The sequence below is a fragment of the Nyctereutes procyonoides genome, unplaced genomic scaffold, assembly GCF_905146905.1.
Source record: "Nyctereutes procyonoides isolate TBG_1078 unplaced genomic scaffold, NYPRO_anot_genome, whole genome shotgun sequence".
Lineage (NCBI taxonomy): Eukaryota > Metazoa > Chordata > Mammalia > Carnivora > Canidae > Nyctereutes > Nyctereutes procyonoides.
This window is the reverse complement of record NW_026575036.1, coordinates 11340807-11367118: the sequence shown is the minus strand read 5'-3', so window position 1 is coordinate 11367118 and position 26312 is coordinate 11340807. Positions and strand designations below refer to the sequence as shown.

Genomic DNA, 26312 nt, shown 5'->3' with positions numbered 1-26312 from the left:
CAATTATTTATTCAAATTCCCAGTCTCTTGACACCTTGAAATTCGTTAGGTTGGCAAAAACATGTGATCCTCTGAATTCATGTGTTATTTCAGCGTACTTGAATATCTCTGAGTAGAAATAGGTTAGGATTGTGTTAGTCAGAGTCTCTACAAATCAGACTTCAGAAGCTGTGGATGGAGGTGATCTCTGGAAGCACAGATAAGGAAGTAGGGGAGAGTGAGCCTAAGGAAACAAAAGGCCACAAATTGTTCATTAATGTTCACCACTGTGGTGACTGGAACTCAGTGTTCCTGGGGCCTTCTGAGACTCCATGAGGACCATCCCTCAGAATTCTCTTCCCCAAGGATAGAAGAGCTGGGGCCAACTTCCATCCTCTGGGGGTACAGGTGGCCGAGAAAAGGGTGTTTTATCACCCTCTTCCACAACATACTTTTGGACATCTCCTGCTTGTAGCTGAGCAAGTTCTCTAAGTGTCAGGAAAAGCTCTCGTGAAGAGAAGAGAGATGGGAGAACTTGAGGTTAGGGGCTGGCAGCGTGCTGGAAATGGTCCACTGTAGTTGTTAGTGAACTTGGGCCTGAAGACATGTGGTCACATTACTTGTGCGTGCTTGGAAGTTGCACCTGTGTCTTTATTTGAAAGACCTGCAATTAGCCTGTAAAGTGTATGAGGGTAAAGACTGTGTTAGCCTTGCCCTCTGGGGAATTACCAAGGTCAAGGAGAGTGTTTTGCATATTGTTAGTGCTGAATTAATTTTTGTTGAGTGAATTAATAAAGTTCTAGAAAAAATTATAATTCTTAAAGGCAATATAATTTCAGGTCTGTTGTCAGATATTTTTTGGGGGGATCTTAACACCACTCAATATGTAACAACGTTGTTGCTGATTAGTTGTTTTATAATAAAGCAATGTATAGACCTGCTATTTTGTTATAGTCTTAAATTCTACTCTAGATTTAAGTTCATTGGTGTCAAGTGTGCCTTCTAACAGTTAGTCTGTAGGGTGAATAGCAGAAGATGAAAATTACTACAGGTATTGAGTGAAGTTTTTTTAGGTTACAGCATTTTGTAGTTTCCTACAAAGAAGTCTAGAAAATTTGAATGAATTTCCAAGCCAATAGTTACATGATTTATTAAAAAAACTGACCAAAGAAACAACAACAAAAAACTTTAAAATCTCTAGGTGAATGTTACTGCTGTGCTGCTCCTGTATATTTGTGGTAAGTCATCATAGTACGAACCTTCTACAGCTAAGTCCCTATTATTAAACCCTAAGAGGCAGTGGAAATTGGATAATAAGTTTACTCTTCTCAGTGAGGTTTCAGAGAAGGTCCAAAGGATGAAATGAAAATAGATTGCTTTGCCTCTTTGCTTCTTCTGTTGGAGCTGGTCAAGATTGTAAAAGTGAATGTTTCAGTCTCTATTGGAGGAAGTTGCTGTGATTCTGAATGGTCAAATGGACTACTTTGGAAGTCTCACGAATTGCTACTTAGGGCAGTACTCACACAGTTAATTGTTTATCTAAAATATATATGGTACATGAACTTTGATTTGTGGCTCTAAGTTGTGAAGTTTAATTTTCTCTCTTAAGAGAAAGTAGTGACGGGTAGAAAATTAACACTTGTGATGTGCATGTTTAGTGGCATGAGGATAGCTCTCACCCCCCCCCCCCACTCTCTAATCATCTATCCATCGGCCAATTTTCCTGTGCTACTAGCTCTTATATAAAAGTCTCCTTTCCAGTATTGTAGATGAAGTTAGTTATGTGTCTAAATTCCTGTAAGTATTGAATAAATATTGAATAAATACCTGTTGTCTGTGAGAATTTTAATAGCCAAGACTACTCTTTCTGAGAATAGAAAGTCCTAAATGTTGAATTTCTTAACTTTGAGTGCTTGTGATGGCATTTATACATGTTACTTTGTTTAATTCTCAATAGCCCCATTTTACAAATGTGGAAACTATAGAGAGGTAAAGTAACATGTTCAAGGTCACACAGCTACTAAGCGGTGAGGCAAGTTTGAAGCTCTGTTCTGCAGCATTATCAGATCTTGTGATATGTTTAGTAGAGATTTATTCAATATCCATTGTGTGCAGTTCAGTGTGTGAACTAGTTGGCATGGTTCAAACGAGTCAGAAATGAACGCTACTCTCAAGGAATTTATAATTTAATGAGTAAGATAAGATGTATATATAAACAATTATAGCACGAGGTAGAAAGTGATAAAGGCTAAGTAAAAAGGTGTGGTGAGGTATTGTAGGAGGATGGTGATTTTAATTTCCTGTTTTGAGAGATGAGAAAAGCTTCTTAATTATGATAGCATTTGACCTGTAGCTTTAAAAATTTGTGCCCACAGGGAAGGGACATGTAGGTTTTTCAGACTGAGAATGAATCTTTTCAGTGAAAGTAGTTCCTGGGGCAATAGTTGGTATGCAAGCTAAACTGCATTTTCTTTTCAAACTGTGACAGGATGCTTGGCATTCTTTAAAGTATAATGCTGGGAAGAAAGCACTAAGCCATTACCCCGGTACATTTGGTCTTCTAGGAGATAGACAAGTTAAACAGTGATACTTAAATGTGACCAAGCCTACTCTACTGCTACCACTGCTGATGATCACATTTATTTAGTTTTTATTATGTGTCAGGTAATGCTTCATAGTCTATCAATCTATGTAATCCTTGTGTAACCCTAAGAGGTATGTTATTATTACTGAAAATTATTATCTGCATGAATTAGATAGGTGCTATGCCAGAAATAAAACAACTACCACCACCAGTGGCTTATGTAAGATAAATTTGTCTCGTAGTTCCTAGGTGAGTGGATCAGAACCATCTTGGCAACTCTACCATCCTCAGCATATGGCTCCCAAAGTCATTCCAGTAGTCACCATTTCCCAGTCAGTAGGAAGGGGGTAAATGGAACGCAGGGCAAATAGATTTTTCTTCCAGGAACATTTGGAACTTCATATATCATTCCCACTCATATTCCATTGTCACATGGCATTTTGGGTTGAATGGTGGCCCCCAAAGGTAAGTCCATGTCTTAATCCATGTCCTATGAATGTTATTTTATTAGTAAGGAAGAAAGAGTCTTGAAAATGTAATTACATTAAGAATCTTGAGATGAGATCATCTTGGATTACCCAGGTGGGTTCCATATCCAATGACAAGTGCCCATATAAGAGAAAAAAGAGGGGAAGGCACACACATAGAGGAGAAGGCCATGTGAAGACAGACACAGAGCATGCAGTTATGTTGCCACAAGCCAAGGAATACTTGGGGCCATCAGAAGCTGAAAGAGACAAGAGAGGATTGTTTCCTGGATCCCTCAGAGGGAACATGGCTTTGTTGACACCTTACTTTGGACTTACAGAGTTCAGAACTCTAAGGGAATACATTTCTGTTTTTTTGTTTGTTTTGTTTTGTTTTTAGCCGCCAAGTTTGTAGCCATTTGTTTTGGTGGCCACAGGAAACACATATAGCTATAACATGCTGCAAGATGGCTGAGGAATGTGGTGATTAGTGGGCTGGCCACATGTCTACCTAAGTTCAGGAGTTCTGTTACTGAAAGGAAGAGGAGAATGGATATTTGGGGTGAGGGGTAACATTCTCTGGCGCATCCCATTTTATAGCTGAGGAAATTGAGGTATGGAGAAGTTAAGTAGCTTGCTCAAGGTTATACAAAGAAAAGGAAGCAAAGCTTTAATTGAAATCCAGACCCTTAACCATTAACTATATTGCTTTGAAGCTCAAGGGACTTTGGAAGCATAGAGAAGAGAATTGCAATTGATTTTGGAATTCAGAGAAAGACTGGAGGTGAGCTGGAGCTGTGAAAGAATGGGCAGTTGTTAACCAGATGGAAAGGAAAGGGTTAAGGAGAAAGAGGCATTTCTGGCTGTGATGCAGAGGAGTGCAGTGGCATGACCCATTTTGTGTTTGTGGGTTTTAAGAATGTTTAAAGCTCTTATGGAAGAGTGGCAGAGATGAGCTTGGAGGAGGTCAGATGCCTCATGGCCTTGTATGCTGCACTGAGGCATTTGATATTTATGTTAAGACAGTGGAGGACTATTAAAGAATTTTAAGCTGGTCTGAAACATGATCAGAATTGAAATTTTGAAAGACTGTTCTCTTACATGGAGATATTGGAAATATGGGATGGGATATCAACTGGAAGACTCTTAAAATAGTCCAGAAAATTTGACAATGGACTAAGCTAGTAGCTATGGATGGTGGAGTGGCTGGTGGAGGTGAGGGAGAATGTGTGTCCCAGAATTCTCCCATGTTTCAGAATTGGGCAATGTAGTAGATATTAGTAGCATGTATTGAGATATGGAATACAAAGGAAACTACTTGATTGGGGAAGGTAATTGTATCAGTTCCTTCTTCTTACTCTGTCAAAATACCCCCAAACTGAGTGGCCCACTTAGTGTCTGTTTGTTTAATTCATGAATCTGTGGGTTCATTGGCTGATGATCTTGTTCTGAGCTCTCCTGGCTGATTTCTGCCAAACTTGCACATGTATCTGTGTGTATTTGGCAGCTGGATGATTTAGGATGGCTTTGCTCACGTATCTGCCAGTGGATAGATTATGGTGAGGGTGCCTGAGCCATGTGTCTCTTATTGTTTGTCAGGCTAGCTCAGATTCTTCACATAAGGATAGTATGACAACAGTGAGAAAGGGCAAACACCAGTGCTCATCACTGTTCAAAACTCTCCTTGTGTCACATTAGCAAATATTCAGGTGCAAAGAATGGAGACATTGGCTGCACCTTTTGATAAGCAGGGCTGCAAAGTCACCAGCAACAGGATGTGCATACAGGGATGGAAAGAATTTATGGCCTTTTTCTAGTTTATCATAGTAATGAACTTGGTACTGGCATCCCTTTTGCCAGAGAGGTAGATTTAGAAGATTGCTGAGTATATTGAGGTTCAGGAGAGATACTAGATGGACAAACAGAGATTGAAATTTATTAAAATATGGATTGAATTTAAAGCTGTGAGACTGAGAAGAAAGAGTACCCTAATATTCCTCTGAGAATATCAACATTTAAGGTGTCAGAAGAAAACATAATAGTATGAAGAGCCACCATGAAATACCACTATAAAAATGGCTAAAATTAAAAATAAATATATCTGAAATGCCAGGTGTTGACAAGGATGCAGATCAGTTAGGATGCTCATGCATTGCTGGTGGTATACAAGATGCTACAGCCATTTTGGAAAAGAGTTTGGCAGTTTCTTCAAAAGTTAAAGGTAGACATACTATATGACCCCCAAATTTCACTTGAGTATTAGCTAAAAGTAATGAAAAATTAAGTTCACACAAAGATTTGTACATGAATGTTTGTAGCAAAAACTGGAAGCAATCTCAATTGGTCAATGGATAACCAATACAGGCAATGGTATATTCATATAATGGAACATTACTCAATAGTAACAAGGATTGGAGGTCTGATATGCCTAACAATACAAATGAATCTCGAAAGTGTTATCTAAGTGAAAGAAGGCGTCTCAAAAGGCTGTGTGATGCATGACTGCATTAATATACTGTTCTGGAGAAGGCTGAGGCAGGAGGGATGAATTTGGCCAACTCAAGATAGAGGAGCCTTGAGATGGTTAATAGTTCTGTTGACCCAGAAGTACTCTCTTGACTTCACTGGAAAAAAATTAATTCTCCCCACTCTAGGACTTGTGTGACCCCCCCCCCACTTTTTTTTTTTTTTTTTTTTTTTTGCCTCTAAGGCTGTCTGTGTGGGAAGATGGAGAAAGACCTTGTTCATTAAGGACTCTTTGCCTGTTTTTGGTGAGATCTTCAGATATTTACATGATACAGTATTAATTTGGGGGACAAGAATGATCCTTATGGTAACTATTTTAATCACTTAAAAAAAAGATTTTATTTATTCATTCATGAGAGACACACAGAGAGAGAGAGAGAGAGAGAGAGAGAGAGGGAGAGAGGGAGAGAGGGAGGCAGAGACACAGGCAGAGGGAGAAGCAGGCTCCATGCAGAGAGCCCGATGTGGAACTCGATCCCAGGTCCCCAGGATCAGGCCCTGGGCTGAAGGCAGTGCTCAACCATTGAGCCACCCGGGTTGCCCTCACTTTTATAGGATATTTGCTCTTCTAAATGATATGGAGGGTTAGAGGTTTTCTACCTATGTAATATTTTTTTTTAATTTTTTTAAATTAACCTTGTATTCATTAGGAAAGTAATCCAATTATTTTATCCAGTGGAATTTCCTATAGGAAATGCATTCTTTTTATAATGTAGTTTCTAGGAACACATTATAGTAAGAAGCATGGACTGTTTGTAGAACTGAAACTATGGCTCACTCAAAAATTCTTCAGTGAAGTAAATAGTAGTGATTTTTTTAAAGGGTCTATTTATTTTAGAGAGAAAGTGGGAGGAGGAACAGAGGGAGAGAATCTGAAGAAGATCTCCCCACTGAGCACAGGGCCCACGAGGGCTCCACCTCATGACCCTGAGATAATGAGCTGAGCAGAAACCAAGAGTTGGCCGCTCAACTGATTGAACCATCCAGGTGCCCCAATAGTGAGATTTTTAAACCATTTTTCTTATTTTCTCTTATATTGTCATGTAGTAGACATATTTAAAAAATGTTAAAAAGTCAAATCACTTTAGTTTTCTCATGTTCTATAGCATAAAATGTGGGAGAATGTCATATACAAATTTGTTAAGTGGAAGTATATGTGAATTAATAAGATTGTACTTCTACGGTTTGTGGTAGGTGGGCCTTACTTGTTTCACTCTATTATGAGTATTAAATTAATAGAAGTTATATTTTGTTTATGAAAGTCTCTGTGTATCTCCATAAAGCTTACTAATCATTAACTTATTTAAGCTACCACTAAGATAAAAGTTTGATTTGTACGTTGTGTATTCAAGTTCAAGTAAACTGCCTTTCCTTCCCAGGTGTTGATTTAGTGAGTGAGCCATTTAAAGATCTTCTCTGATCAGGTGCCCTTGTTTACATTTTGTGGTTTTCAAGGTAAATACAGTAATTTCAGGATAAAGCAAACAGGTGCTGGCGGGTGGCATTGTTTATTTTACAAATGCTTGAAAGTAGTTTGGAATCTTTTGTCTTTTAGAGAATAAAGCAGGTAAAAACCTAAGAAAGCAGTCCTCAAAAGTAGAGATCCAACCTCACTTGGCAATGCACCACTGATACACGCTTGATCTTTTTGAGCCTTGCTGGCCCTTTTTCAACTGGGGACCCCTGCAAAGAGAGATAAATGCCCTGAAAATGAAAGTGGTGGATCCCTAGGAACTCACCGAGTCTTGGTACTTCTCTAATGCTTTGCTACATGGCTGGCTGCTGTGAGTGCGCACGTGTGTATGCAGGTGTGTGTGCATCTTCCACTGGATGGACTTAGAGGTGGTTAAACTCAAATTTCCAGAGGCTCTCAAGGGATATGTGGAACTGGAAGATAATAGGCTTATCTAAGAGTGTCCTATCTTGAAATCACAGGGATAGGTAGGCTGAAACTGGCTTTTAAACTAGCATTTTCTAAATGCCAGAAGTTTCAGCTCTTGTTTAGAAACAGGGCTGTTGCATTTGTCCCTCTGATTCTACTTAGTTGTACTTTATGAAGCACAAGTTCAGCTATAATTGTTGTAGAAAACTTCAGAGTTATGCAACTTTCCTTCTGATTGTATCTGCATAATTAAATACCTCAACGTTGGTAAATATTAGAAGGAATGGAGTTAAACAAAGTTTATTGTGTGGCTAGGTTGGGAGTTATATTCTGTAATGTTATCATATAAAAGAAAAAAATCCAATACCTGAAATGTCATGTTAAAAAAATGGTGTGACTGCCCAGTAGGCAAATGTAAAAACAAAGCAAAAAGCACCCAATTGAGGATAACTAATATTATGACTTAAGACATTAACAATGGAAGTCCTTTAATCCTATTTCTTTCTTACTTTATTTTCTTTCTGTTTATTTGGCCAACATTGCTAGTAAAATTAAAGGCTAGTATTGCCATTAATTGGCTGATGCATATGTAAGCTAGGAGAACAAAATAGTTCCCTACTTTCATCCTAACACAAGAGACGGGTACCACTGTTCTAGAGGCTTCTTTGAATATATTGCCTGCCACTTCCTTGCTCCCTTAAGTAAAATTTATTCAATAACCTGGAATTCAGGGGTTCATCACTTATAAATAGCCTAGAAACATTGACTTAGTTGAATAAAACCTTTGGAACGTGGAAACTGATTGCTTCCTACAGAGAAAGCAAAGGCAACTAGGAGCACTTACTACATGTACACTGTAAGCTATGCCGTCATGATGTATAGCAACCAGACTAGCTGAAGATAGTCCCCTTGTGGTTGCTACAGGCCATAGAGATGGTGAGTGCATAGTGTGAATCAGGTAACACAACATATTGAAGGACATAGGCCTTCTTGTGGTTCTGTAGCTTGGGATCCTCAAGATCCTTTCAGGTGGTGTGTAAGATCAAACTTTTTTCATAATGAGACTAAGACATTATTTGCCTTTTTCATTCTCACTCTTTCTTGAGTATATAGTGGAGTTTTATGGAGGCTACTGGAAGTGTGGTGGTGTCACCTTTCTGTTGGCTAATGAAATATGTGCTTGTGTTTTACTTTGTTGTAAATTTCTCAGTTTAATTTGTCATATGGTAAATATAGGTAGAAATGGCCCACAAAAGGATTTCTCTTTGGGGTTCTCAATAATTTTTAAGAAAGTTAAGAGGTTTTGAGATCAATAAGTTTGAGAACTGTTTCCTAAAGGAACAGGTAGCAAGAGTTAGGAATAAATTTCACTGAGCTATGGAAAAAGGCATGTGTTAAAAGCAGTGGATAGACAGGTAATAGGCAAGAACTATAGTCAGGAAAAGTAATTAGAAATCAGGATGCCAGCAGGTATACCAAGGAGGCAGAACAAAATGGGATAGGAGAAATAATCTATTTTCTGTGTGCTTTTTGAGTTTAGTTTGGTATCCTTAGCACCTTGCCTATAGTAGGATAGGCCTGTGATGAATGTTTGTGAAAGATTAAATTTAGAAATATAAAGATTGTAGAACCAAATAAAAATTTGAGAAATATATGAGATGCAGTGTTGATCACAGTAATACTTTTAATGGAGGGAATAAATATCCAAAAAGGGGAAAAAGATATATACATCATTATGTGTCCTAAGTGGGAATTTAATGTTTTCAAGGTAATATTTAATGACATTAGAAGATGTGAAGTGTAGGGGCACCTGGGTGGCTCAGTGGTTGAGCATCTGCCTTTGACTCGGGTCGTGATCCCAGGGTCTTGGGATCAAGTCCCATATCAAGCTCCTTGCCGGGAGCCTGCTTCTCTCTCTATCTTTGTCTCTGCCTCTCTCTGTGTGCCTCTCATGAATAAATGAATAAAATCTTAAAAAAAGAGAAGATATGAAGTGTAAAAAAAGCTTAATGTGAACTGTATATATTTATATATACGGTTTATATAAATACATTTCCAGTTACCTAAGATACGATATGCCCGTATAAGTGTGTATTTTGTTAAATGTGTCTGACTGCTTGTCTCTCTAAGGATATACTCTAAAATGATAAACTTGGAAAAAAATAAAATGATAAACATGGTTAACCTTGGGGCATGAAAAGAGGTGGGATTCTTTTTTCTTTTTACTTTTTAGGTTTTCCAATTTTTTTTCCAGTGGTCATTTAACAGTTTTATATTCAGAAAAACTTTTTTTTTTTCACACCAACATATACAAGCATTGTTTTTAGGCCACTAGAAAAAAAAAAGCTGGAGTTGTTGCATGTCACGATAGCTTTCTATCTCAGGCTCAGAATTTTTTTTATTTTTTTCACTGCCTATGTGAGGTTGGCTTGAATGTCTGGAGGCAGCACAGGCAGGTGAGAATTCCAGGGTGAGCACTGGAAGCCAAATATTGCTGTTACCAGAGAGAAAGTATGAATTCAAGTAGTCACTTTAAAACCAAATCTAACAATATATATGACAAAAATCATTCATGATTAAGTGGGACTTATTCCCAGGATGCAAAGGTGGTTCAGTATTTACAAATCAATCAATGTGATACATCACGTCAACAAAAGAAAGGATAAAAATCATGATCATCTCAATAGATGCTATAAAAAAGCATTTGATGAAGTACAACATACATTTGTGATAAAAAGACTTGACAAAATAGGTTTAGAGGGAATACACCTCAACATAATAAAGCCTATATATGAAAAACCCACAGCTAATATCATCCTTTATGGGGAAAAACTGAGAGCTTTCCTCCTAAGATCAGGAACAAGATAAGTATATCCACTCTCATTACTTTTATTCAACATAGTAGTGGAAGTCTAGCTACAGCAATCAGACAAGAAAAAGGAAAGGCATCCAAATTGATAAGGAAGAAGTAAACTTTCACTATTTGCTGACGACTTGATACTATATATAGAAGACTCTGAAGACTCCACCAAAAAATACTAGAGCTGTAAAATAATTCAGTAAATTCACAAGATACAAAATCAATATACAGATTGATTGCATTTCTGCAATCAATTCTGTTGCATTTCTATACACTAACAGTGAAGTAACAGAAAGAAAGAGAAACAATCCCTTTTATAATTGCATCAAAAATAATAAAACACCTAGAAGTAAATTTACCAAAGGTGAAAAGTTTTCTGTTCCCCGAAAACTATAAAACATTGATGAAAAGTTGAAGATGACACAAACAAATGGAAAGATGCTCATGGATTGGAAGAACAAATATTGTCAAAGACACCTGTCAGGATGGCTAAAATAAAAACACAGGAAATGACAAATGTTGGATGTGGAGAAAAAGGAACCCTCTATCACTATTGGTGAAATGGTGGGAATGCAAATTGTTGCAGCCATTGTAGAAAGCAGTGTGGAAGTTACTCAGAAAATTAAAAATAGAACTGTGCTATGATCCAGGAATCACACTACTGGGTATTTACCCGAAAAATACAAAAATGTTAATTCAGAGGGATACAGGCACCCCTATGTTTATTGCAGTATTATTTATAATAGCCAAGATAGGGAAGCAATCCATGTGTCCATTGATAGATGAATGGATAAAGAAGATATGGTATATATACCTAAAATGGAATGTAATTCAGCCATTAAAAAATTACGAAATCTTGCCATTTACCAGAACATGGATAGAGTCAAGTATAAATGCTAAGGGAAATAAGGAAATAAGGCAATCAGAAAAGGACAAATGCCATATGATTTCACTTATCTATGGAATTTAAGAAAAAAACAGAGATGCAAAGGAGAAAGATAGAGAGAGTGAAAGAGAAGAGAGAGAAAAACCCAGAATCTGACTCTTAACTATAGAGAACAAACTGATGGTTATCAGAGGGCAAGTGGGTGGGGAGCTGGAGGAAATAGGGGATAGGAATTAAAGAGTACACTTATGATGAAAAAAAATAACTGGGCAGCCTGGGTGGCTCAGCAGTTTAGTGCCACCTTCAGCCTAGGGCGTGATCCTGGAGACTCAGGATCAAGTCCCACGTCAGGCTCTCTGCATGGAGCCTGTTTCTCCCTCTGCCTGTGTCTCTGCCTCTCTCTCTCTCTGTGTCTCTCATGAATAAATAAATAAAATCTTAAAAAAAGGAAGAAAAAAGAAAAAATGATAAAAAAGGTGAAAGGGCTATATACAAAAACTAACTCAAAGAACATCATAGAGTTAAATATGAGAGTTAAAATTATTAATCTGTTAGAGGCAAACAGGAGTAAATCTTCCTGACTTTGGGTTACTTAATGATTTCTTAGCTATGACACCAAAAGCACAAGCCATAACAGCAACGAAAAATAGATAAACTTGACTTCATCAAATTAATAACTTTTTGTTTCAAAGGACAGCATTAAAGAAATGAAAAGACAACTCATGGTCTGGGAGAAAATACGTGCCCATCATGTATCTGATGAGGGACTTTCTCTAGAATATATAAAAACCTCTACAACTCAATAATAAAAAGATAAATAACCCAATTGAAAAATGGGCGAAGACTCTGAGTAGATATATCTTCAAAATAAGATATACAAATGGTCAGTAAGCATGTGAAATGATGCTAAATGTCATTAGTCCATCAGGAAAATGCAAATAAAAGCCACAACAAATATCAGTTCACACTTGCAAGGATGGCTATAATCAAAAAAGCAGATAACATGTCTTGGTGAGGATGTGAAGATATTGGAACCCTTATACACTGCTGGTGGAAATGTAAAATGTTGCTTGACTTTGGGCTTTTTCAGAAGTCCCTCAGCAAGCTGAAATAGAGTTATTGTGTGACCTAGCGAATCCATTCTTAGTTATATACCCAAGAGAGATGAAAACATTTCCACCTGAAAACTTGGACACAAATGTTCCTAGCAGCATTATTTATAATAGCCCCAAGTGGAAACAACCCAAGTGCCTATCAATTGATGAATGGATAAACAGAACATGATATATCCCTTCAGTGGAACGTTTTAGCCATAAAAAGTCATTTATTTAGTAATAAAAACTAATGAAATACCTATGCACGCTATAACATGGATGAACTTTGAAAACAGTATGCTAAATGAAACAGACCAGTCACAAAATACCACATATTGTAGGATTCCACTTAAATGAAATGTCTAGAATAGGCAAATATGTAGGGACAGAATGTAAATCCATGATTGCCTGCGGATCGAGGAAGAGAATATGAGATTGATGGTGTTGAGTACTAGATTTCTTTTTGAGGTGATGAAAATGTTCTTAGTTTATGGGAATGTTAGCACAACTCTATGAATACACCAAAACCATTGAATGATGCACTTTAAAAGAATGAATTTAATGGTGTATAATTTATATTTTAATAGCCTATTATAAAAGCTAAAGATAGGGAGCCAACATGTGATAAAATGTTAAAACTCACAAATAATTACCAAGTTGAGACAACTTGGTGTACCATTATGTCTATCCAGTCAGCCAAAATATGTAAAAATTATAAACTTTAAGAAGGGTTATGTACAGAGAGAGAGGGAGAGAGGGAGAGAGAGAGAGAGAGAGAGGCTTTGTGGAACTAGGCATTCTTACATTGAAGGAGAATCTGTAATTTGGCACAGACTTTGTGGAAAGTTGTTAGATGAACCCGACATACTTTTTAAGGCTTTGGCAACAGGAGGAAAATATAAAATAACCATCAAGCAAAGAATTCGGATCTTAAATTTTAAAAAATAAAGTTCCATCTCTGCCTGCTCATGAGTACAAGTTCAATGATGAACTAGCCAATAAAATGTATTACTAACTCATAAAATGTATAATTAACATAGTTTGTTGAGTCAGTACAGAATGGGAAATTTGAAGACAGTTTTGATGTGTGTCCCATAGAAAAGACTGGCTATTTTGTTGGGTTTTCACACAAAATTCTTTGGTATTGCTCAAGTTCCTCTTACACAAAGAAGTTTTCTAGGCTAGTTCAGTCAGAATTTCCTTACTGTCCAATCTGACAACAGATCTAGATGGAAAGGCCTGACAATCTTAGTCAAAACCTCTGTTCCAGTTGGGTTTTAGAGTAGTCCAGAAGTGGCCAAAGAATTTGCAGAAAAAATTTTTAAAGCTGTGTTCCTCATAATAGCTAAAAAGGGAAAACAATAAAAATGTTCAACAAGTTAAGAATGGGGTATAAACCATGAAGTATCAATGCCATTAAAAAGAAACTTTTCTATACACATTCATGGGTATACATTTCCCCCACTAAAGGAAAAGCTTTACAGAGGGAGAAAATATAACCATCTTGTTCATTTTTCCTCCCCAGCAAATATCTCAGTGTTTGGCACATACTAGGAACTCAGTAACTGACTACTAAATAAGTCTGGAGTAGTTTATTTTTTGTTAACAGTTTTTCTATATACATGAAATATTAATCATTAAAAATTAAAAAAAAAACCTAACAATGTACCTATCTTTATTGTCACTATATAACATTTAAAAAAATTGTCCCACTAATTCTTTCTTTTTTAAAGATTTTTATTTTATTTATTCATGAGAGACATAGAGAGAGAGATGCAGAGACATAGAGAGAGAAGCAGGCTCCTTGCAGGGAGCCTGATGTGGGACTCTACCACCGGACCAGGATCATGCCCTGAGCCAAAGGCAGACACTCAATTGCTGAGCCACCCAGGTGTCCCCAGAACATTTTTTAAAATTTTTATTTATTTATGATAGTCACACACACACACACACACACACACAGAGAGAGAGAGAGAGAGAGAGAGAGAGAGAGAGAGAGAGAGGCAGAGACACAGGCAGAGGGAGAAGCAGGCTCCATGCACCGGGAGCCCGACGTGGGATTCAATCCCGGGTCTCCAGGATCGCGCCCTGGGCCAAAGGCAGGCGCCAAACTGCTGTGCCACCCAGGGATCCCTGGACATAAATTATATAGATATAGTAATAAAACTAATTGCTTAGAGCCCAGAAGTAGCCCTGCTCCTTTTTAAAAATAGACACCATTTTTAGAGCAGTTTTAGGTTCACAGGAAAATTGAATGCAAAGTACAGAGAAGTCCCATATACCCCTTGTGCCAAGTATGCATAGCGTCCCCCACCATCAACATCCCTACCAAGAGTGGTACATTTGTTACAATTCATGAATCTCTATTGACACATCGTTATCACGCAAAGTCCACACTTTACACCAAGGTTCACTCTTGCTGGTGAATGTTCTGTGGGGTTTGATAAATGTATAATAATGTGTATCTATCATTTTACTATCACACATTGTAGTTTCAGTGCCCTAGAAATATTCCATGCTCCACCTATTCATCCTTCCCTCCGTTCTAACCCCATCAACCCCGATCCTTTTTCCTGTAATTGACATACATCATTGTATTAGTTTAAGGTGTACCACATGATTATATATATATATTTTATATATATTATCATTTAATATGTATATTATCTATCTATCTATTGCAAAATGATTACCACACAAAGTTTGCTTAACATTCATTACCTTGTGTAGGTATAATTTTTTTCTTGTGATGAGAACTTTTTATAAAGATTTTTAAAGGAGATTTTATTTATTTGAGAGAGAGAGAGAGAGAGAGAGACAGAGTGAGTGTGAGTGTGGGGAGGGACAGATGGATAGGGACAGAGAGAGTCTCAAGCAGGCTTTATTCTGAGCATGAAGCTCAATGTGGGGCTCGATCCCATGACTCCGAGATCATAACCTGAGCTGAAACCAAGACCGACTGAGTCAGCCAAGTGCCCTAAGATTTTATTTTGAATGGGGCTTAAACCTAAAACTCTGAGATCAAGAGTTGCATGCTCCACCAACTGAGCCAGCAAGATTACGCTCGTATGATGAGAACTTTTAAGATTTACTTTCTTAGCAATGTTCAAGTACACAATACAATATTGTTAACTATAGTCACCATGCTATATTTTATATTTACAGAACTTACCTATCTTATAACTGGAAATTTGTATCTTTTGACTGACTTCATGTACTTTCCCTATCTCCCTCCCACCACAGCCGCCACTAATCTGCTTTCTATTTCCATGGATTCAGTTTTGTTAGATTCCACATGTAAGTGAGATAATAGAATATTTGTTTTTCTCTGACCTATTTCATTTAGCATAACATCCTCAAGGTCCATTCTTATTATTGCAGATGCTAAGATTTCCTTCCTTTTTAATGGCTGAATAATACTCTATCATCTATATTCCATTAGTACTCCATTTCAATAATATTCCATTGTATGTGATATATACCATGTTTTAAAAATCCATTCATTATTGGACACTTAGGTTGTTTTCATTTCTTGGGTATTATAAACAATGCAGGGAATGGGAGTACAGAGATCTCTTAGAGTGATTTCATTTCTTACAGACATATATCCAGAAGTAAGGTTGCTGAATCACATATCATAGTTCTATCTTATTTTTAAAAATGTATTTACTATTTTATATATAGAGAGTGAGAGTGTGCAAGGAGTGGGGGAGGGACAGAGGAGAAGGAGACAGAGAATCTCAGGCAGATGCCCTGCTGAGTGCATACTGGTGGCAGGGCTTGATCCTATTACCCTGAGATGATGACCTGAACCAAGAGTCAGACTCTTAACCAAATGAGTCACCAGGTGCCCTGGTAGTTCTATTTTCTAATTTTTTGAGGAACCTACAAACTGTTTTACATAGTGGCTGCACCAATTTACATTCTCACCAACGGTGCACAGTGGTTCCCTTTTCTCCACATCCTCAACACTTTATATCACTTGTGTTTTTGATAGCCATTCTAACGGGTGTGAGGTGATACTTCATTGTGGTTTTGATTTGTATTTCCCTGATGACTAGTGATGTGGAGCACCTTTTCCTGTGTTGGCTATTTTTGTGTCTTCTTTGGGAATCTATTCAGATTCTCTGATCATTTTAAAATCAGAATTTTTTTCTTTTCTTTTTTTGTTATTGAGTTCTGTGAGTTCCTTATATTTTTTGGGTATTACTTTTGTGAGATACATAATTTGCAAATATTTTCTCCCATTCTAGCTTCTTATCCTTTACTTTTTCTACAGTTTTGCTTTTTTCCAGAATGCCATGTTATTGAAGTCATACAATATACAGCCTTTTCAGACTGACATCTTTTACTTAGTATATGCGTTTAAGAGTCCTCCATGTCTTTTCAGGGCTTGAGAGCTCATTTCTTTTTAGTGCTGTGTAATAGTCCATTGTCTGGATGTACTACAGTTTCTTTATCTATTCATCCACTGAAGGACATATGGATTGCTTCTAAAATTTGGCAGTTATAAATAGAACTGCCATAGACATATGTGTGCAGATTTTGTGTGGACCTAGGTTTTTTAGCTCATTTGGATAAGTACCAAAGAGCATAATTTATGGGTCAGATGTTAAGGGTATGTTTAGTTTTGTAAGAAACTACCAAATAGTCTTTTTAAAAAAGATTTTATTTATTTATTCATGAGAGACATAGAGATATTGGCAGAGACATAGGCAGAGGGAGAAGCAGGCTCCCTGTGAGGAGCCCGATGCGGGACTTGATCCTGGCACTCCAGGATCACAACCTGAGCCAAAGGCAGAGGCTCAACGACTGAGCCACCCAGGTGGCTTTAAAGTGGCTGTGCCATTTTGCATTCCCACCAGCAATGAATGAGAGTTCTTGTTGCTCCACATTCTTGCTAGCATTTGATGGTGTTAGTGTTTTGGATTTGAAACATTCTCATTAGGAATGTAGTTATAAATAAAAAATAAAAAAATAAATTTATTATTAAAAAAGAAAAAAGGAATGTATTTATATCTCATTGTTATTTTAATTTGCATATTTCATATGATGTGAGCATCCTTTCACATAGTTATAATACCACCTGTGAATCTTTTTTGGTGAAGTGTCTGTTTAGGTCTTTTGTCCAGTTTTTAATTTTGCTATTTGCTTTCTCATTGTTGAGTTTTATGAGTCCTTTGTATATTTTGGATAATAGTCTGTTATCAAATATGGTGCTTTTGGGAGTAAATATTTTCTCTCAGCCTGTAGCTTATTGTCTATTCTCCTGACAGTGTCTTTAGCAGAGCAGAAATTGTTACTTTTCATGATGTTCCACTTATCAAGTCTTTCTTTCATGGATCGTGCCTATGGTACTGTGTCTAAAAAGTTATCACTATATCCAAGGTCACCTAGATTTTCTCCTTTATCTTCCTAGAGTTTTATAGTTTTGCATTTCATATTTAGGTTGAGTTAATTTTTGTGAAGGGTGTAAGGTCTGTGTCTAGAATTTTTTTTCTTGTGTGTAGATGTTCCAGCACCATTTGTTGAAAAGACAGTTTTGTTCTCCATGTATCACCTTTGCTCCTTTGTCAAAGATCTAGTTGACTATAATCATGTGGGTCTATTTCTCTGTGCTGTTTTGTCCCATTAATCTATTTTTCACAAATACCATATTATCTCAATTACTGTAGCTTTATAATAAGGCTTGAAAGTTGGATAGCCCTTTTCTTTTCTCACTACAACAAACTGAGCTGAGGGCTGGAAGATGGAGACCAAAATTTCAGCTTTTATATAATAGAGGCTTGGTTTGAAAATTTGGCTTTAAGTATTTTGGCCCAGTGGGCATGCTAATTCTGAATTTAGAATCAAGCAGACCTCTCTGCCGGTTGTAGGCTGCATTCAGGTAATCAGGAAGCCTCTACACTACTGCAGGCACCTGTAAATAAAAAGGTGGAAAGATGCCACAGTTTCACTGTTTGACTTCCTGCCACCAGAAAGAAGCAATGCAAGTGGGGAAGAAAGTCTCCACTAGTGGTACTATTAGAAAAATAGCAATGTGAATGCCTGTCAACCAGCTAAGAACTAGAACCTACTAGGACCTCCGAAGCCCTTTTTGTGCCCCTGACTTTATTGTGTCTGTCCCCTTTCTTCTCCCACACAGATAACTGCTATCCTGACTTTTGTGTTAACCATTCCTTTTCTTTGGTTTTAGTATTCATGACCTATGCGTGTATTCATTCCTAAATTACACGTGCATGTCTCTTTGTTGTCTGGGTCCATGAACGTGGACAGAAAAAAAAATTCCATCTTTATTTCCACTAGCCTTTTTTTCCCCATGAGTTTCATTATTTTTGCTAGTTTATTGCCTTTAATTATGGATGTAGGTAATAAAATATTATCGTGAGAAAAGGGCTTTACTGGATTACGAAAGGCCCATGGCATGTTTTTGCTAGGGTAGTTCCCTAGGAGCAGCACTCCTGGATCTCGGAAAACATGTTTTTACACATTTACTAGGAAACTGGCAGACACTCTGTGCTCTCCTTTCTCACCAGGATTCCTCATCTGTCCCAGAACACAGATAATATAAGTGTCAGTTTTCTCAGGACTCTGAAGGATGGTACATAATCAGTCCATTCCAGATGCAGAGGAGGGGTTAATTCATTATATGTGATGATGAGTTCCTTAAGGTATTAGGGCCTACTTCTCTCCTGGAACCATGGTTTTGGCATTCAGTTTTTGGCAGGGATCTTCTTTTTCCTGTATTGTTGTAATAGAGTCAGACTAAATGAGGGTTAGACTGTGGCTCTGCCACTCATGAGGAATGTGGCTTTGAGGGGTTATTTAATCCCACACCATCTCAGTATGCATACTGTGAGACAATGGTAATATAGCCATTCAGGCGTGTTTGAAAATTAAATAATTTGTGTAAAGTAACTAGCAAAGTTACTAGCAAAGGTAGGATTAATGAGGGATGTTTTTTCCTAACCCCAATTTATAAGGAATCAGAGATGTTAAGATACAGTGAAAATTTCCTTCTTTTCTTCCTTTCTTACTTGAAATGCTTAAGTTTTTCTTTTTTTAAGATTTTATTAATTTATTCATGAGAGACACAGAGAGAGAGGCAGAGACATAGGCAGAGGGAGAAGCAGGCTCCCTGCAGGGAGCCTGATGTGGGACTCGATTCCAGAACCCCAGGATCATGACCTGAGCCAAAGGCAGATGCTCAACCACTGAGCCACCCAGGTTCTCTGCTAAAATTGTTTTTAATTTCATATTTATTATTTCAAGGTAATCATATGTGATTCTGGTGACCTCCGTCTTGCTGTGAGTTTCTTTAGTTTGGACCTTGTGTGGGCTTAGTGGAAGAGTTAACAGTTACCACTGGTAGCTCTAGAAAAGATGGTGTGCAAGTCACAGACTTTGTTTCTGGGCTTCCAGTGTCTTTTTTTTCACCACTTGTGATTATGTACTAGTCTTTGAAGGCATTGTTTTTCACCTTTCATGAGGTAGCTTGTGTGTGCCAGCGCATAGTGTTAGTAATTTTGTACTTAATTTGTCTAGATTTGCTTGGTGTTTGCAAAGCTAGTGTAATTTCCGTAGGTAAGATATAATTTACAACAGAATGACACCTTGCAATTTAAATAGCAGCTGTTAAGGGATGGCAGACAGTTACAAACTACTCCTTCTGTCCTCTTGAAAAAGAGCTATGCTGTGATGAAATGAATAATGTATTTTAGAACATACCTGGGTTTGCTACTGTGGTTTGATTTACATGGATGAAGGGAAAAAACCCTCCTCATTTGAATTTGTTTTCAAATGTAATACAAGCTAGATTTCTGTGAGGGAGTTTTGAAAGAATATCTGTCTTGTTAGTAAGAGAAGGAAATTCTTTCAGCTAGTTCCTGTAATGCACATGGCTATTACCTACTTCTTGGGAGGGGTGTTTCTTTCGAAAGGTAAGAATTTATATGTCTGCATCATTCATTGATTTATTAAGTATTTACTGAACAGTTCTTTAAGTGTTAGGTATTTGATAGGCACTGGAGATCTTATTGTATAATAATACAGATACTGTTTCTGCCCTCATGGTGCAAATGGCCTATGGTGTCTGGAGTTTAAGGTTGGCTTCCTGACCTTGATCACAGGGAAGACTATGTGTGTGGTTGGATGTGGCCCACAGAATATCAATAACCTGTTGCTTGAAAAACCATAGGTTGGGCAGCCCTGGTAGTGCAGCGGTTTAGCGCCGCCTGCAGCCTGGGGTGTGATCCTGGAGATCCGGGATCGAGTCCCATGTTAGGTTCCCTGCATGGAGCCTGCTTCTCCCTCTGCCTGTGTCTCTGCGCCTCTCTCTCTCTCTCTCTCTCTCTCTCTCTCTGTCTCAATAAATAAATAAAATCTTTATTTTTTTAAAAAGATTTTATTTATTTATTCATGAGAGACACACACAGAGAGAGAGGCAGAGGGAGAAGCAGGCTCCATGCAGGGAGCCCGATGTGGGACTCGACCCTGGGTCTCCAGGATCACACGCCCTGGGCTGAAGGCAGGTGCTAAACCTCTGAGCCACCCAGGCGTTCCAATAAAATCTTAAAAAAAAAAAAACCACATAGGATTGTAAATATTTTCTTTGATATTTCCCTTGGCATTTAATAAAAGCATTAAAAAGAATGCTGGCTGATTTCTTTTGTACTAAGGAGAATATAGAAAATCCTTCTTCCCATCCCTGTGTTCAGTTCAAAAGATGGGTATGTAAGTTGTAGCAGGAAAAACAACCATAGGGGAGCTTGAAACTCAATAAGATAGTCCCAACTACTGGATCAGATGTCCTGTTCCACCTGAAGCTTCTCCTTCACAGTCTGGTCTGTGGATTTTTAAAGAGCTATTATGGCTAGAAAGATGGTGGGGGAAAGGCTAGTGTTAAGGTGGGGAATCCTGTCTTCTTCATTTAGGGCAATTGATCTTGACAAAGTAGTCAAGTAAGGGCTAGTTGCAAGACAAAAACAACAAAGGGGGCTAGTTAATGTGGATTAATGCTAATAATCATCTATTATGTACTAGGTAGTATTTAGTTATTTCTAAGTTTTTGTAAGTTTATATTTTTAAATTGAGAAAAGAAGACATCAATGTATATTAAATGGATATTTAAAATACAGATTTATAAAAAAACAGATTTATATACTGTGTTTAGTCAATGAAGAAAGAAGATTAGAAGTGGGGAGATGGAGAATGAGAAAGGAAGAGAGAGGATGAGAAAGAGATTGGCTCTCCATGACCTAAGGAAAGAGATGGAAGAGAGAGCCACGTGGAAGGGAAAGCAGGCAGGAGGAGAGGTTCTCAGCTGGACTCTTAATTTGGGCATTTTTCTTCAGAATCAAATTTTAGCAATTACTCTTGTCCTTTGGATTCTAATTAATACATAAGGATTCTCGACACTTCTAGAACTGTCTTTGAATTTCTACAAATTCTTAAGTAGGAGAGTCACAGCAGCTGCTTCCTACCCTCATTTTCCCTTGCATATTCCAAAGAGGTATTTTTTAAGGACTCTGCCTAAAGCATTATCACAACATAGAGTAATTCCTAAGAGTCACATATAGTTGGAGATGAATTTGGATCAAATAGAGAAAGAAGAACAGTTGAGTTAAAGAAACATTTTCATGTATTCGAAAAGTTATTATGTATATATGAAAACTAGCCATAATCTCAACTGACGATGCAATAGGAGAAACTAGCTTAGCCATTCAGAGGATCTTAGCATAGGAGAGAGGCCTTTTATTACTAAAAGAGAGCTGTTGAGGGCACTTGGGTGCTCAGTTAAGTCTGCCTTTGGCTCAGGTTATGATCTGAGATTGAGGTTATGGTCCTGAAATTGAGCCCCACTTTGGGTTCCCTGCTCAGTGAGGAGTCAGCTTCTCCCTCTCTCTCTGTCTGTCTGGTAGTGCTCTCTCTCAAATAAATAAATAAATAAATAAATAAATAAATAAATAAAATCTTAAAAAAATAAAAGAGGGCTGTTGAAATTAAGATGAGTTTTTAGGTGTCTAAAATGAAATCTTTTAATTTTTTTTAAAGGAGATTGTTCATCCATGATAATTAAAATATTGCTTATGCATTTGAGCCTCTGGACTGTTAAAAGGTAAACTGAGGCACATTAAGTTTTTGTTTTTTTTTGAAGTTTATTTGGACAAACATCAATTGGAATTGGGCAGTAGTATAGCAGAAGTGGTTAGGAGTATTCCAATGACAGGTGCTAGGGGTGAGATTGTTATGAGAAGGTGCAAAAGCAAAGCAGTTATTTGATTGTTTATAGGTACAGTATTATGCAATTTGGGAAAACCTAGTTGTTGGCTGTTTGTGATTGGTTTCATTTTCTTGGATTCTAAAGCATTGACTCTGGCTTTGGTTGTGGTTTACTTTTGTGGGCTACCAAGCCAATAGAGCCTGCTCAGTGTCATGGCCACCCTGTTGAAATACTTTAACAAGACTATAGACACATAGCTTTATAATTCTGTGGGATTGTACATGTGGTAAAAATAATTTCATGTCTGGGTTTAAAAGCATATTATTTTGAAGTGTTGGTTTAGAACCTTTAAAACATCTAGTATAAGATGATGCTTTTGACATTTCAAGCTCAGTTTATTGAGTTGATGGGAGTTTATTGTTAGAGCGTCTAATAGAGAAGGGGAGGAGAACACAAATCAGTCAGAGTCACCATCACCTGGTCCTCATGGCTGTACCCCTGGCTCTAGTAGTTTGAAATTAGTCCTGTTGATGCCACAGTGACTGTGGGAACTGTTGTCTCAGAAGTTGGCAACCATTGCTATGAACTCTAGGGCAGTGGTCTTTCAACATTTTGATCATGTGCCCCATCAGAAAGAAAGTGAGTGTAATAGATATAAGTTGACTTACAAATTATATGTGTTTATTACTATAGTAGTGAGTTGTATATATTATTAAACATACACAAACATAAAATTTTAAATGGTAGATAAAAGAATGTAAATTTAATTTCTAGCATTTTCTTCCACACTCTACTACTCTATTTGAGTTTTCCTCTGGAATGTGCATAGCATTTTTAGAACATTTTGCCCTAAAAAAAACAAAACAAAACAAAACATTTTGCCCTGGTATTTTGTTATTATGATGACTCAGGTGTTTTTGTTGCCTGGGTGATATTAACTAGCAGCATTATCTTAAGCGGATATCTTCACTAAACTTACTTGTGAAATGGAGAGTAATCTAAGCTATCTTATAGAATTGCTTTGGAGGTTAAATGCAATGAGATATCTAATGTTGTTAGTTCAGTGTCTGAGATATTAAGTACTTTTCCTGATGTCATTGACAAGTTTTTCTCCATTTCTGTTTATCTCATCTCATCTGTTCATTCACAATTACCTACTTCTTTTTTTCTGCCTCAGGATTTTTGCTTACTGCTTTCACTTTGTGTGTTTTTGCTGGCTTTCTTCTCTCATTTATGCAGAGAGGATCTCTTTGGGCTAACTGGTTATAACCATATATCCTATTTTTCTGAGACAATCATGGTTTTTACCTATTGTCCCAGTGTAATTACAGGGGTTCTTTTAAAGGTGTCTTTGGAAATAAAGTTAAAGCACATGGTCACCTTATTACTCAGATGCCATGGAGCATAGTGGACCTCTCTTCAATGAAGGCCACTTCTTTGGTACTGTAGAGCCTCAAGATGGCTCTTTTCAGATGATGGCTCTAGTTTACCCTAGCTGTTACCCAAAGAGAAGGGTCCATAATCAACTATCTATAAGGAGATGACAAGGGAAGTGGTGAGTATGGCACACTTCAGAGAGATGTCTAGTGTAAGAGGTAACTATAAAATACACAGAATGATATGTTACTTTATGGGAGGGCAGAGCAGTTGGAGTCTATAGCCTTGACAATTGTCTGCCCAGGTTGCAAAATGAAAATCAAGGATTTATTGGGTATTGAACTTGGAAATCTAGACCCTGTAACCTGAAGCTCAACATTATGGTGAATATTTTCCAAACTGAGAAAAAGTTCTTTTGGCTTGGAATGAAATGTGCAACTGTTACATAAGGTCGTACTAAAGTTTATAAGAATTAGGAATAGATCATCCTATTCTTCACCAGGCTGTCTGGAAGGAGCTGGACAGTTTCTTATTTTCTAGTGGTTCATGTTCTATTCTAATGTTCCTTGTCTGGCTTCATGTTTTATGCCCCTGTTGGACATTCAGCAAATATTAATTTGCAATTGTGAAGGTTATTCTAACAGTGTCGGGGGGTGGGGTTGGGTGGAATATGTAATTAATAAATTACGTACATCTTCAGTTTCAAGTGATTCCTATAACTGTGTTCCTGAGGCATAATATTTAAAATATTAGTTATTTAGGAAGTCATTGATAGAAGACGTATGTCATAATAAAGAAAATGAAATTTTTTTGGTGTTTAGTCCTACTTTGATGACATTTATGGGAACTGATAACATAAGAAACTGATGGACAAATTAACTCTTGCATTCCCTGAGATCTGTAGGCTTGATTTCCTAAAATGAACATAATATTTGGTTGTGATTTTGAGAAGCTTTACAATCTTGGCACAATACTAGAAAACAAGGGTCTTTATTTCCTTCCACAGAATCAAGAGCAGGTAGTAAATGTGGTGGAATGTAATCAGTATTTCATTGTTTCCCCAGGAGAAAAGAAAATAGTAATTGAAACTCTATGATTACTCCACTTAGAAAATAAGCTGACTAAAATATGGCTGCAATTCAGATTTTTCCACTAATGCCTGACACTTTACTTTATGGAATAAGCAGTAACTTTTCTTTCAGAATATTTCATGAGTACTATATCTGAATAATTGCTGCTTTGGATCACAGTCCATTTTTAATTCTCTGACCTGGACATTCATAAGTCAATGTCAACTCATCATGTGTTTAGTTTCTTCCTCTATCTTCCTATCTTTAAACTGAAGAGTAGGTATAATGGCCCATAAAAACTTAATAGGGAATTTGGCTAATTCTGTTGGAGTAAGGCTGGAGTTATGTGAGTGCTGTGTGACGTCTTAAAGTCAGATCCCAGCAAATGAATCTCACTTGTTTTTGTCTCTCAACGTGTACTAAAAGTTATGGATATCCCCAGGTTTTGCCCCTTCCCTTTGCATTCCTTTATTTCCATTTTTAAATTTCATCTATTCCTGTGGCTTAGTTATCCTTGTAAGATAGATTATAAAATTTGTATTTCAAACTTCTTATGATTTTCCCTCTCTATCCAGTGACTCATCACCCATGAGTTTCCTCAGGGAAATGGTATTTTAGAATCTCAAATACTGTTTTGCAATTAAAAAAATAACTTACTCTGGGACACCAGGCTAACTCAGTCGGTGGAGTATGCAACTCTTGATTGTGGGGTTGTGGGTTTGAGCCCCACGTTGGGTATAAAGATTATTTAAAAAAATAAAAATAAGGGGCACCTGGGTGGCTCAGTTGGTTAAGCATCTGACTCTTAATTGTGGCTGAGGTCATGATCTCAGGGTCTTGAAATCGAGCCCCATGTTGGGCTCTGTGTTCAGTCTACTTAAGAGTTTCTTCTTCTCCTTCTCCCTTTCCCATCTCTTCTCCTCCATTTCCCTCTCCTCCCATGGCATGCTCTTGGGAGTTAAAAAAAAATAACTTACCCAAATATTAGGGAATGACCATCATAGTCCCCACTAAGATTAAAAGGAAGGTCTTATTCCCTATGGAATATGGGAGACCCCAGTGGATATGTTCTGCAGACATTTTAGAAGGAAGAGATGGTTTGGAGATAATGTATCTAAAATTCAGGTAGGAAGAAATGTGAGAACAATGAAAAATTATTTCTTTGTAATATTGTAGCATTAATTGAGTGTTTTAAAGTTAATTAGGGAAGGCTTCCCAGAGAAAGTATTTCTTCAGGACTTTGAAGTTAGAAGGAACTTGAATTGTGGAACGCTGATAGGCTGAATTATTCTGATGACAGACTAAAGCACATAAGTCTCTTACGAAAGTAAAAGAAGCTATGGATTTGTGACAGGGTATTTTCTT

At 37.3% G+C, this 26312-nt stretch overlaps 1 protein-coding gene across 1 annotated transcript in view; it reads left to right on the top strand.

The window, feature by feature from the left end:
* Positions 1-26312, top strand: part of ITPR2 (inositol 1,4,5-trisphosphate receptor type 2) — a 469109-nt gene that overhangs the window by 41023 nt on the left and 401774 nt on the right. The window lies entirely within an intron of this gene.